Source organism: Bombus affinis, chromosome 1 (assembly GCF_024516045.1).
Source record: "Bombus affinis isolate iyBomAffi1 chromosome 1, iyBomAffi1.2, whole genome shotgun sequence".
In the NCBI taxonomy this organism is placed as follows: Eukaryota; Metazoa; Arthropoda; class Insecta; order Hymenoptera; family Apidae; genus Bombus; species Bombus affinis.
In genome coordinates, this window is record NC_066344.1 from 14,712,595 (window position 1) to 14,725,441 (window position 12,847).

Genomic DNA, 12,847 nt, shown 5'->3' on the forward strand with positions numbered 1-12,847 from the left:
GCTATAGCCGAACAGAATACGCTTTCAACCGCGTTTTCCACGATCGCTAAATCGACAGAGACGACTGATCGTGAAACATTTTCGCGAAAAATTCGTCTGCCTCGGACGACCCGTTTCCAAGGATTTCGCTTATTCGTTGTCGAATGCTAAAGCGAGATTCGCGGATCTTAGGCATAGATCGTGCGATATTTTACGTCGTTCGCGCTATACCTCGATAATAGCCATTTCGCTCGATCGCCATTGAATGGAAATCGTTTCGATGAAGCAGGGATTCGAAAATCCTAAGTGGCTCGTTATTTTTCCCTACGTTCGTGTGGCGCTTATGAAATTTGCATCGAGGGATGTTGGTCGAACGTTCGTGTTTTACGGCGCAACGTTAAATTAATATGGCTTCGCGTCTTCGCCTTTTACGGCCATAACGAGTGGCTGTCCTATTACGCTTGCAGATGAAATAAATCGGTCCATGAATATAATCCTACCATTCTCCACTAAATCCCAACGAAATTTAGAAATTTTCTTTTAACGCAAGACTAACGGTCGCCAACTATGCAACTTCCTTTCGGCATTTTCTACAAGAAATAACTTTAACTTTTATATAAAACAACTTCAATTTATAAATATGAAAAAAACAAATGTATTAGGTTGTCCGGGAAGTGTTTTTCTTTCGCAAATGTGTGTTTACAACGATGCACCTTCCTTTCAGCATTTTCTACAAGAAACAACTTCAACTTTTATATAAAACAACTTCAATTTATATATATAAAAAAAAAACAAATGTATTAGGTTGTCCGGGAAGTGTCTTTCCTTCTTAGACGTGTTTTTTACAACAATGTACCTTTCTTTCGGCATTTTCTACAAGAAACAGCTTGAACTTTTGTATAAAACAACTTTAACTTTTATATATAAAAAAAACTAATGTATTAAATTGTTCGGGAAGAGGCTTTCTTTTTCAGATGTGTTTTTTACAACAATGTACCTTCCTTTCGGCATTTTCTACAAGAAACAACTTGAACTTTTGTGTAAAACAACTTTAACTATTATAAAAAAAACAAATGTATTAGATTGTCCGGGAAGTGTCTTTCTTTTTCAGACGTGTTTTTTACAACAATGTACCTTTCTTTCGGCATTTTCTACAAGAAACAGCTTCAATTTTTGTATAAAACAACTATAACTTTTATATATAAAAAAAAACTAATGTATTAGATTGTCCGGGAAGTGTCTTTCTTTTTCAGACGTGTTTTTTACAACAATGTACCTTCCTTTCGGCATTTTCTACAAGAAACAACTTGAACTTTTGTGTAAAACAACTTCAATTTATAAATATGAAAAAAACAAATGTATTAGGTTGTCCGGGAAGTGTTTTTCTTTCGCAAATGTGTGTTTACAACGATGCACCTTCCTTTCAGCATTTTCTACAAGAAACAACTTCAACTTTTATATAAAACAACTTCAATTTATATATATAAAAAAAAACAAATGTATTAGGTTGTCTGGGAAGTGTCTTTCCTTCTTAGACGTGTTTTTTACAACAATGTACCTTTCTTTCGGCATTTTCTACAAGAAACAGCTTGAACTTTTGTATAAAACAACTTTAAATTTTATATATAAAAAAAACTAATGTATTAAATTGTCCGGGAAGTGTCTTTCTTTTTCAGACGTGTTTTTTACAACAATGTACCTTTCTTTCGGCATTTTCTACAAGAAACATCTTGAACTTTTGTATAAAACAACTTTAGCTTTTATATATAAAAAAAACTAATGTATTAAATTGTCCGGGAAGAGGCTTTCTTTTTCAGATGTGTTTTTTACAACAATATACCTTCCTTTCGGCATTTTCTACAAGAAACAACTTGAACTTTTGTGTAAAACAAGTTTAACTTTTATATATAAAAAAAACTAATGTATTAGATTGTCCGGGAAGTGTCTTACTTTCTTAGACGTGTTTTTTACAACAATGTACCTTCCTTTCGGCATTTTCTACAAGAAACAGCTTGAACTTTTGTATAAAACAACTTTAACTATTATATATAAAAAAAACTAATGTATTAGATTGTCCGGGAAGTGTCTTTCTTCTTCAGACGTGTTTTTTACAACAATGTACCTTTCTTTCGGCATTTTCTACAAGAAACAACGTCAACTTTTATATAAAACAACTTCAACTTATAAATATGAAAAAAACAAATGTATTAGTTTGTCCGGGAAGAGGCTTTCTTTTTCAGATGTGTTTTTTACAACAATGTACCTTTCTTTCGGCATTTTCTACAAGAAACAGCTTGAACTTTTGTATAAAACAACTTTAACTTTTATATATAAAAAAAACAAATGTATTAAATTGTCCGGGAAGTGTCTTTCTTTTTCAGACGTGTTTTTTACAACAATGTACCTTTCTTTCGGCATTTTCTACAAGAAACATATGGAACTTTTGTATAAAACAACTTTAACTTTTATATATAAAAAAAACTAATGTATTAAATTGTCCGGGAAGAGGCTTTCTTTTTCAGATGTGTTTTTTACAGCAATGTACCTTCCTTTCGGCATTTTCTACAAGAAACAACTTGAACTTTTGTGTAAAACAACTTTAACTTTTATATATAAAAAAAACTAATGTATTAGATTGTCCGGGAAGTGTCTTTCTTTTTCAGACGTGTTTTTTACAACAATGTACCTTTCTTTCGGCATTTTCTACAAGAAACAACTTCAACTTTTATATAAAACAACTTCAATTTATAAATATGAAAGAAACAAATGTATTAGGTTGTCCGGGAAGTGTTTTTCTTTCGCAAATGTGTGTTTACAACGATGCACCTTCCTTTCAGCATTTTCTACAAGAAACAACTTCAACTTTTATATAAAACAACTTCAATTTATATATATATAAAAAAAAAACAAATGTATTAGGCTGTCCGGGAAGTGTCTTTCCTTCTTAGACGTGTTTTTTACACCAATGTACCTTTCTTTCGGCATTTTCTACAAGAAACAGCTTGAACTTTTGTATAAAACAACTTTAACTTTTATATATAAAAAAAACTAATGTATTAAATTGTCCGGGAAGAGGCTTTCTTTTTCAGATGTGTTTTTTACAACAATGTACCTTCCTTTCGGCATTATCTACAAGAAACAGCTTGAACTATTGTATAAAACAACTTTAACTTTTATATATAAAAAAAACTAATGTATTAGATTGTCCGGGAAGTGTCTTACTTTCTTAGACGTGTTTTTTACAACAAAGTACCTTCCTTTCGGCATTTTCTACAAGAAACAGCTTGAACTTTTGTATAAAACAACTTTAACTATTATATATAAAAAAAACTAATGTATTAGATTGTCCGGGAAATGTCTTTCTTCTTCAGACGTGTTTTTTACAACAATGTACCTTTCTTTCGGCATTTTCTACAAGAAACAACGTCAACTTTTATACAAAACAACTTCAATTTATAAATATGAAAAAAACAAATGTATTAGGTTGTCCGGGAAGTGTTTTTCTTTCGCAAATGTGTGTTTACAACGATGCACCTTTCTTTCGGCATTTTCTACAAGAAACAACTTCAACTTTTATATAAAACAACTTCAATTTATAAATATGAAAGAAACAAATGTATTAGGTTGTCCGGGAAGTGTTTTTCTTTCGCAAATGTGTGTTTACAACGATGTACCTTCCTTTCAGCATTTTCTACAAGAAACAACTTCAACTTTTATATAAAACAACTTCAATTTATATATATAAGAAAAAAAACAAATGTATTAGGTTGACCGGGAAGTGTTTTTCTTTCGCAAATGTGTGTTTACAACGATGCACCTTCCTTTCAGCATTTTCTACAAGAAACAACTACAACTTTTATATAAAACAACTTCAATTTATAAATATGAAAAAAACAATTGTATTAGGTTGACCGGGAAGTGTTTTTCTTTCGCAAATGTGTGTTTACAACGATGCACCTTCCTTTCAGCATTTTCTACAAGAAACAACTACAACTTTTATATAAAACAACTTCAATTTATATATATATAAAAAAAAAAACAGATGTATTAGGTTGTCCGGGAAGTGTCTTTCTATCTTAGACGTGTTTTTTACAACAATGTACCTTTCTTTCGGCATTTTCTACAAGAAACAGCTTGAACTTTTGTGTAAAACAACTTTAACTTTTATATATAAAAAAAACTAATGTATTAGATTGTCCGGGAAATGTCTTTCTTTTTCAGACGTGTTTTTTACAACAATGTACCTTCCTTTCGGCATTTTCTACAAGAAACATCTTGAACTTTTGTATAAAACAACTTTAACTTTTATATATAAAAAAAACTAATGTATTAAATTGTCCGGGAAGAGGCTTTCTTTTTCAGATGTGTTTTTTACAACAATGTACCTTCCTTTCGGCATTTTCTACAAGAAACAACTTGAACTTTTGTGTAAAACAACTTTAACTTTTATATATAAAAAAAACTAATGTATTAGATTGTCCGGGAAGTGTCTTTCTTTTTCAGACGTGTTTTTTACAACAATGTACCTTTCTTTCGGCATTTTCTACAAGAAACTACTTCAACTTTTATATAAAACAACTTCAATTTATAAATATGAATAGAAACAAATGTATTAGGTTGTCCGGGAAGTGTTTTTCTTTCGCAAATGTGTGTTTACAACGATGCACCTTCCTTTCAGCATTTTCTACAAGAAACAACTTCAACTTTTATATAAAACAACTTCAATTTATATATATATAAAAAAAAACAAATGTATTAGGTTGTCCGGGAAGTGTTTTTCTTTCGCAAATGTGTGTTTACAACGATGCACCTTCCTTTCAGCATTTTCTACAAGAAACAACGTCAACTTTTGTATAAAACAACTTCAATTTATAAATATGAAAAAAACAAATGTATTAGTTTGTCCGGGAAGTGTCTTTCTTTCTTAGACGTGTTTTTTACAACAATGTACCTTCCTTTCGGCATTTTCTACAAGAAACAGCTTGAACATTTGTATAAAACAACTTCAATTTATAAATATGAAAAAAACAAATGTATTGGGTTGTCCGGGAAGTGTTTTTCTTTCGCAAATGTGTGTTTACAACGATGCACCTTCCTTTCAGCATTTTCTACAAGAAACAACTTCAACTTTTATATAAAACAACTTCAATTTATATATATAAGAAAAAAAACAAATGTATTAGTTTGTCCGGGAAGTGTCTTTCTTTCTTAGACGTGTTCTTTACAAAAATGTACCTTCCTTTCGGCATTTTCTACAAGAAACATCTTGAACTTTTGTATAAAACAACTTTAACTTTTATATATAAAAAAAACTAATGTATTAAATTGTCCGGGAAGAGGCTTTCTTTTTCAGATGTGTTTTTTACAACAATGTACCTTCCTTTCGGCATTTTCTACAAGAAACAACTTGAACTTTTGTGTAAAACAACTTTAACTTTTATATATAAAAAAAACTAATGTATTAGATTGTCCGGGAAGTGTCTTTCTTTTTCAGACGTGTTTTTTACAACAATGTACCTTTCTTTCGGCATTTTCTACAGGAAACAACTACAACTTTTATATAAGACAACTTCAATTTATAAATATGAAAAAAACAAATGTATTAGGTTGTCCGGGAAGTGTTTTTCTTTCGCAAATGTGTGTTTACAACGATGTACCTTCCTTTCAGCATTTTCTACAAGAAACAACTTCAACTTTTATATAAAACAACTTCAATTTATATATATAAGAAAAAAAACAAATGTATTAGTTTGTCCGGGAAGTGTCTTTCTTTCTTAGACGTGTTTTTTACAACAATGTACCTTCCTTTAAACATTTTCTACAAGAAACAGCTTGAACTTTTGTATAAAACAACTTTAACTTTTATATATAAAAAAAACTAATGTATTAGATTGTCCGGGATGTGCCTTTCTTTTTCAGACGTGTTTTTTACAACAATGTACCTTTCTTTCGGCATTTTCTACAAGAAACAACGTCAACTTTTGTATAAAACAGCTTCAATTTATAAATATGAAAAAAACAAATGTATTAGTTTGTCCGGGAAGTGTCTTTCTTTCTTAGACGTGTTTTTTACAACAATGTACCTTCCTTTCGGCATTTTCTACAAGAAACAGCTTGAACTTTTGTATAAAACAACTTTAACTTTTATATATAAAAAAAACTAATGTATTAGGTTGTCCGGGAAGTGTTTTTCTTTCGCAAATGTGTGTTTACAACGATGCACCTTCCTTTCAGCATTTTCTACAAGAAACAACTTCAACTTTTATATAAAACAACTTCAATTTATATATATAAGAAAAAAAACAAATGTATTAGTTTGTCCGGGAAGTGTCTTTCTTTCTTAGACGTGTTTTTTACAAAAATGTACCTTCCTTTCGGCATTTTCTACAAGAAACAGCTTGAACTTTTGTATAAAACAACTTTAACTTTTATATATAAAAAAAACTAATGTATTAGATTGTCCGGGAAGTGTCTTACTTTCTTAGACGTGTTTTTTACAACAATGTACCTTTCTTTCGGCATTTTCTACAAGAAACAACGTCAACTTTTGTATAAAACAACTTCAATTTATAAATATGAAAAAAACAAATGTATTAGTTTGTCCGGGAAGTGTCTTTCTTTCTTAGACGTGTTTTTTACAACAATGTACCTTCCTTTCGGCATTTTCTACAAGAAACAGCTTGAACTTTTGTATAAAACAACTTTAACTTTTATATATAAAAAAAACAAATGTATTAGTTTGTCCGGGAAGTGTCTTTCTTTCTTAGACGTGTTTTTTACAAAAATGTACCTTCCTTTCGGCATTTTCTACAAGAAACAGCTTGAACTTTTGTATAAAACAACTTTAACTTTTATATATAAAAAAAACTAATGTATTAGATTGTCCGGGAAGTGTCTTACTTTCTTAGACGTGTTTTTTACAACAATGTACCTTTCTTTCGGCATTTTCTACAAGAAACAGCTTGAACTTTTGTATAAAACAACTTTAACTTTTATATATAAAAAAAACAAATGTATTAGTTTGTCCGGGAAGTGTCTTTCTTTCTTAGACGTGTTTTTTACAAAAATGTACCTTCCTTTCGGCATTTTCTACAAGAAACAGCTTGAACTTTTGTATAAAACAACTTCAATTTATAAATATGAAAAAAACAAATGTATTGGGTTGTCCGGGAAGTGTTTTTCTTTCGCAAATGTGTGTTTACAACGATGCACCTTCCTTTCGGCATTTTCTACAAGAAACAGCTTGAACTTTTGTATAAAACAACTTTAACTTTTATATATAAAAAAAACTAATGTATTAGATTGTCCGGGAAGTGTCTTACTTTCTTAGACGTGTTTTTTACAACAATGTACCTTTCTTTCGGCATTTTCTACAAGAAACAGCTTGAACTTTTGTATAAAACAACTTTAACTTTTATATATAAAAAAAACAAATGTATTAGTTTGTCCGGGAAGTGTCTTTCTTTCTTAGACGTGTTTTTTACAAAAATGTACCTTCCTTTCGGCATTTTCTACAAGAAACAGCTTGAACTTTTGTATAAAACAACTTCAATTTATAAATATGAAAAAAACAAATGTATTGGGTTGTCCGGGAAGTGTTTTTCTTTCGCAAATGTGTGTTTACAACGATGCACCTTCCTTTCAGCATTTTCTACAAGAAACAACTTCAACTTTTATATAAAACAACTTCAATTTATATATATAAGAAAAAAAACAAATGTATTAGTTTGTCCGGGAAGTGTCTTTCTTTCTTAGTCGTGTTTTTTACAACAATGTACCTTCCTTTCGGCATTTTCTACAAGAAACAGCTTGAACTTTTGTATAAAACAACTTTAACTTTTATATATAAAAAAAACTAATGTATTAGATTGTCCGGGAAGAGGCTTTCTTTTTCAGATGTGTTTTTTACAACAATGTACCTTCCTTTCGGCATTTTCTACAAGAAACAACTTGAACTTTTGTGTAAAACAACTTTAACTTTTATATATAAAAAAAACTAATGTATTAGATTGTCCGGGAAGTGTCTTTCTTTTTCAGACGTGTTTTTTACAACAATGTACCTTTCGTTCGGCATTTTCTACAAGAAACAACTACAACTTTTATATAAGACAACTTCAATTTATAAATATGAAAAAAACAAATGTATTAGGTTGTCCGGGAAGTGTTTTTCTTTCGCAAATGTGTGTTTACAACGATGCACCTTCCTTTCAGCATTTTCTACAAGAAACAACTTCAACTTTTATATAAAACAACTTCAATTTATATATATAAGAAAAAAAACAAATGTATTAGTTTGTCCGGGAAGTGTCTTTCTTTCTTAGACGTGTTTTTTACAAAAATGTACCTTCCTTTCGGCATTTTCTACAAGAAACAGCTTGAACTTTTGTATAAAACAACTTTAACTTTTATATATAAAAAAAACTAATGTATTAGATTGTCCGGGAAGTGTCTTACTTTCTTAGACGTGTTTTTTACAACAATGTACCTTTCTTTCGGCATTTTCTACAAGAAACAACGTCAACTTTTGTATAAAACAACTTCAATTTATAAATATGAAAAAAACAAATGTATTAGTTTGTCCGGGAAGTGTCTTTCTTTCTTAGACGTGTTTTTTACAACAATGTACCTTCCTTTCGGCATTTTCTACAAGAAACAGCTTGAACTTTTGTATAAAACAACTTTAACTTTTATATATAAAAAAAACTAATGTATTAGATTGTCCGGGAAGAGGCTTTCTTTTTCAGATGTGTTTTTTACAACAATGTACCTTCCTTTCGGCATTTTCTACAAGAAACAACTTGAACTTTTGTGTAAAACAAGTTTAACTTTTATATATAAAAAAAACTAATGTATTAGATTGTCCGGGAAGTGTCTTTCTTTTTCAGACGTGTTTTTTACAACAATGTACCTTCCTTTCGGCATTTTCTACAAGAAACAACTTCATCTTTTATATAAAACAACTTCAATTTATAAATATGAAAAAAACAAATGTATTAGGTTGTCCGGGAAGTGTTTTTCTTTCGCAAATGTGTGTTTACAACGATGCACCTTCCTTTCAGCATTTTCTACAAGAAACAACTTCAACTTTTATATAAAACAACTTTAATTTATATATATAAAAAAAAACAAATGTATTAGATTGTCCGGGAAGTGTTTTTCTTTCGCAAACCTGTTTTTTACAACAATGCGGCTTCATACAAAGGTGAAGCCAAGTCTGCGAAATGTCGCGTTGTTTATCTCAACAGAATAACATAGATCGTACGTAATTCGACAAAATAATATAAAACAGAAAAACATTGTGCGTCTATTATTTCCTCATAAAACGAAAGAAACTTTTCCTAATACATAAAAGTACAAAAGCAAGCTGGTAGGAATTTTTCCAACAGGAAACAGACTAAGTTATCTCGTCCTTTCTCAATGTTACACGTCCGTAAGTCTAAAAATTCAAGTTGAATTGACGGGTCGACACAATGCATCGCATGCACCACTCCATCGACAGGAAGATCCGTCTCGCGGATCGTCAACCAATGTACGTACTCTCGAACTCTCGGGAATAGAAGGAAAGCGACACTGTCGTAGGATCGATAGGTTTATTAGACGAACAGTTCCGCCAGTTCCTTTCTTTGTTCCTATTGTTGCACGATGCTGTGGCTGGTGTACGCACATGCACGACAGCAAGAGTTAACGATGCACGCGTTCATACGTGACATGTATTCACGGCATATGGCGTAACGAGGCGAAACCAGGAAGACAGAAAGGCCCGTGGGGAAAGGCGCGGAAGCCGCAGGGTGCACAGTGCACACGCACATACGGAAAAGGTGTCGTGAATTGTCACTCGGATCGATCCACGCTGTGTTCTATTCGTTGGTTTGCGAGCGCCGTCGCATGATACGAATCATGCACTTCATGTACTTCAACGCGATGTTCCAACGATCGCCATAATAGCAATATTATTATTTACCTGTTTATCTATTTGCTTTATCAGCCGAGCAAACCTAATCGGATTTTTGGATTAAGCTAATCGCGCGCTCCAAACGTTTGTCGTCGTATTTAATTTGGTAACAAAAGATGTAATCGCTGGACTGCGTATGTTTTATGACTGTTGAAACTACAAATTGAGAACTGCAGGGAAATATTGCACTATAGTTGGGCGTAATAATATAAAAAGATGTAGAAATGAACCGAGGCAAAGTACATGCTGTAACAATTATAGCTATGAAAATAGATGTGTTTGTAAGTTTCATTCGTTTATTTAGAAACATGAAAATACCAAGCTATTAGAAATATTCGTTGTAACGATCAGGTTCGAGATTGAATTACACGTTTGAATTAAGACACGGTTGAATTACAAGTTGGAGAAAAATTCTGCAGTAGAGAAGAATTAGGTTTTGAGAACGTTGCTAGGCTTAAACATAGTTACCAGGGATATTTTTAACATTACGCTGTATTGTCATCTCATTCTTCGCCATTCTATTTCGCTGTAATAATTATTACGTAACGGTACGTTGGAAATAATAAAAGGTAGAAATTTCCAACAATTGAATTTTAATGAAAATCGTCTGAATCGTCTTTCAACTACATTCAAAGAGAACCAGATTAAAATTCAGATCAAAGACGGGCGATAATTTTCCGCCTCGTCGAGAACCAGATCCCACGCAATCTTGCACGGCAAACACATTTTCCCTATCCTTTGCGAACAATCCACGCAGATGAATATTTATCGTTTCGAATTATCGATTACGTAAAGACGTTGGCAGAGAGGCCGACTGACATTTTACGGGATTTCCATGCAGCACGGGATTACCCGGACCTTAATGGAGTTTCCTAAAAGCTTCTTTCGCAAACGTTACACTTGCTGCCAGTTACATCCAATTTTCTTCGCTAATAGGGCAAACTATTGGTCGACTACGTGGCCGAGTCACGCGGCGCAATCGTCGCGAAATATTATTATCGTTGTTTACCGAGCACCACGCTCTTCCTTTTTTTTTTTTTTTTTCTCGCCCGTTCGCAACCATCGCTATTCTTGGAACAATGAAGCGTTTTTCTTTTTTAACAAGATTTCCAGATAATCCCACCTACAACTACTCTACTATTATTAGCCTCTTATTAGCTTATTCTGGTAATTGTATCGTAATTACGAGACTCGTATTTCCTAATGCTCGTTGGATAGAGAGTTTCAACGTCAGAGAAAATAAAGAAATAACAAGCTACGGTCTCGTGAATAATCGCCTTCTAGGCAGCTCATTTCTACGAGTATTTTCGCCTTTCTTCGAAAACTAGCTGCACGTTAATTCCACTGAAACATATCGAATTCCCAACAGAGAGAATCTTACCGATGGTCAAGAAAAGGAAAGAATGAAGGAGAATAGAGGAAAAGGAAAGATAATCGAGAGAGAGAGAAAGAGGGAGGGAAGACAGACGTTCAATATTTTAAGCCGGTTGAAATCCACACGTTATAGGTCAGATTCCTATTTCCGAACCGGATCGATGAACGCCCAGTCAAATGGGAATCACCATGAATCGTGCGTCCACGTTGCCAAGCTGTCTACAACCGCTGCTCGTATTTTACCATTTACGCGTTCCTCTGGGCTTGTTCACGGCCGTGTAAATTTCGCCAAGCGATGAAAACGATCTGACGAATTATACGGTCGCTTCGTCCGATGCCACGTCATGTTTATAAATACGCAGATTTTGCGTTTCTCTATCTTTGCTTAGCGATCTTTTAAATTCGCCGAGAATATCAGCGAATGAGTTAAATATCGAGATCGGATAGGGACAAAAAGGGAGGAGGAAGCGGAGAGTAAAGATAGCTCTTTGGTTATGGCGTTAATCTTACGAGGAACGAAAGTGGATTATAGTTAATGTCAATCTAATTGCGTAATTCGAATCGATATGACGATAATATCGAAGAAGAAGGCTATCTGTTGCCGCCTAAAATAGCAAACCGATACTTTCGTTCATGCGGTTCTTGCACGCGTTTTCGCCACCTTGTAGCGTAACACAATGTGATGAAAACACGCTACTACGAATCTACTTCAGATTCCTCTGCATCTTCGGTAGACAGTTACGCTTAGCAGATGAGAAGAGGTTTCGTGAAAGGTGCTTGCCAAAGAAGAGGAAGTGCCACTTTCCTTCGAGAAGAGTGAAAGGGCTGGCAACTGATAATAACAAGGTCGTATTTTAATTGGCGCGTTCAACCGCGTGGAAAATGTTAATTGCCAATTTGTCGTTGGACAATCCTCCGGCTGGTCGTTCCTCTTTTGCTAAGGCAAGTTCGACAAATCTTGATCAATCTGCGCTAAGCAACTGGTGACAAACATCGCGTTTTGTTCGATGCATTCTTCCACGTAAGAATAATTTCCAGTTTCTTTCGGAAAATTTCTTTTTGCAAGAAACATATTGGAGATTAAAAAAATATATGTAAACTCCCTAGAGTTCATGTAGGATAGGGATTCTTTTTGTTTTACGGGTAGCACGACAGGCTGTGCTTGACGAACGGAGCGATCTTCTTTTGTTTTACGGACGTCCATTTTAAGAAACGCGTTTTTCCCGAACGGAAGGACACAGAATTACATTAGAGACAGACAAGGTTACAGAATAGTTATTTAAGATTTTAAAGACTGAAGGAGAAAGATCGGTAACTCAGGACATTGACATTGTACTAAACATTGTACTAAAGACTTGTTATTTCCCGTTTATATAATTATTGTTATTTATTGTTATAGACGCATATTAATTGTTCTTTATTTTTGTATTTTATTATTTACTTCATAATAAAAACTCAATTTTCAGACTACAGAATCGATCCCTGAATTATCCACAGATTACTATCTTACAAATCGATTTTCACTACGCCATGACGTTAGAA

The 12,847-nt window shown here is 32.8% G+C and overlaps 2 long non-coding RNA genes across 5 annotated transcripts in view; one reads left to right on the forward strand and one right to left on the reverse strand.

Annotated features, from left to right (window-relative positions):
* Positions 1–12,847, forward strand: part of LOC126922840 (uncharacterized) — a 177,417-nt gene that overhangs the window by 44,237 nt on the left and 120,333 nt on the right. The window lies entirely within an intron of this gene.
* Positions 938–8,909, reverse strand: LOC126922871 (uncharacterized). 4 transcript variants are annotated; one of them, XR_007712976.1, is made up of 6 exons: positions 8,747–8,909; positions 7,899–8,039; positions 5,356–5,496; positions 4,365–4,505; positions 2,525–2,665; positions 938–1,113 (listed from the first exon to the last, which is right to left on the reverse strand). It is a non-coding gene; the product is annotated as an uncharacterized LOC126922871 (long non-coding RNA). The 4 variants fall into 4 exon arrangements; XR_007712989.1 differs by lacking the exon at positions 938–1,113 and adding an exon at positions 1,629–1,678; XR_007712982.1 differs by lacking the exon at positions 938–1,113 and adding an exon at positions 2,261–2,383.